Source organism: Alexandromys fortis, unplaced genomic scaffold, assembly GCF_014885135.2.
Source record: "Alexandromys fortis isolate MF-2015 unplaced genomic scaffold, M_Fortis_MF-2015_v1.1 scaffold_56, whole genome shotgun sequence".
NCBI lineage: Eukaryota > Metazoa > Chordata > Mammalia > Rodentia > Cricetidae > Alexandromys > Alexandromys fortis.
The window spans coordinates 1002046-1003663 of NW_026067935.1; positions in this window are offsets into that span (position 1 = coordinate 1002046).

Consider the following 1618-nt stretch of genomic DNA (forward strand, 5'->3'; position numbering starts at 1 on the left):
ATCTGAGGCAGACGCTGGGAACTTTAGCTGGTAAGCCATAGGCACATGGTGATATACAGATTAATAGAAATGGATTAAATTAATATAAGAGTTAGCCAATAAGAAGCTAAAACTAATGGGCCAAGCAGTGATCTAATTAATATAGTTTCTGTGTGATTATTTTGGGTCTAAGCTAGCCAGGTGGCAGGGAACCAACAAGTGGCTCTCTTCCAACAAACTGGCATGCCAATGTGGTGGACTAAGTCCATGTAAAACCTGAGTGGGCTTGGAAAGGAACTCGAGACACACAAAAGCAGAGTTTAGCCGCATTTCTTTTCCAGCTGGGGGCTTGCTGCAGCTCCTTTAAGAGAGATTTTCCTGAAGCAGTGGTAGCAGGGGGAAAAAAAGTGCTGTTTTGAAATGCCAGCTTTCTGAGTCATGCTACTAGCACAAACTCTGACTCTTTCAGGCAGGAGGTCAGGCTTCAGAGCATTTGAGTGGGGTTTGTGAGCAGACTGCTGCAGCTTGCTTAATGGTGGTATGGACTGGCTGTGTGCATGGCTCTCAGAGGCATGAGGGGCTCCACCATGCTGGACTGGGTGGGCAAGCAGGAAGTACCATATATGCCATAGTAATGGCACAGCTTAAGTTTCAGACTGGGCAGGTAAACAGTGAGTACCATACATGCCATAGTAATGATGCAGCTTAAGTTTTACAAAGCGCTTAGCATTTTAAAAAGTGCTCCTGGACAGTAAAGAATTACAGATATGCAATAAAGACAAATCCAGATGAGTCACAGTGCTGGATAAATGTACGTGGGCTTGGGAGAGAGAAGAAAAAGAGTATAGAGAGTTATAAAAAGAAGTAAATGGCTTTTTAAAAAATAAAACAAAGTCTTTAAAGAGACAGAGTACAGACAGTCATAGATGAAAAGGAGTAAAGAAAAACAAGCCATGTAAAAATGGAAAATTCACAGAAAGTCTGGATTATGTATATTTATTATTGTGTTTTCTTTGAATTTTTTGACTGTGAATGAGCTAAGTACAGAGAGAAATTTCATTGTACGGGCTGCTAAGCTAAACCAACATGTATATTATAAAGGTATCATGACCTCCAAATTTGGGTCTAAGGATATGTTGCTTTGGCATAAAGGTGGCACACGCCTTTAATCCCAGCACTCGGGAGACAGAGGCAGGCGGATCTCTGTGAGTTCGAGGCCAGCCTGGTCTACAAGAGCTAGTTCCAGGACAGGAACCAAAAGCTACAGAAAAATTCTGTCTCGAAAATTAAAAAAAAAAAGGATATGTTGCTTTGGAAAAGAGGTTCTTCTCTTGTTTCCACAGAGGATGAGAACCTGTGGATTGCTTCCAGACTGGTGTGGCTTGATGGAACAAGACCCCCCGAAGGTCACTGTGAACACCCCCAAAAATAACTATGCCCAACAATCAGCAGAAAGCAGTATGGAGAAAACTATTCTCATATTCCCATATATTGTCTATAAATGTTTGTTTACATTTAAAGGGGATATGATACAGATATGAATAATTTGCATTGGTATGGATCTTGGTTTATTGATACAAATTTAAGGTCAATTTTGTTATATGTATATGTATTTCTTTTATTTATTTATTTATTTATT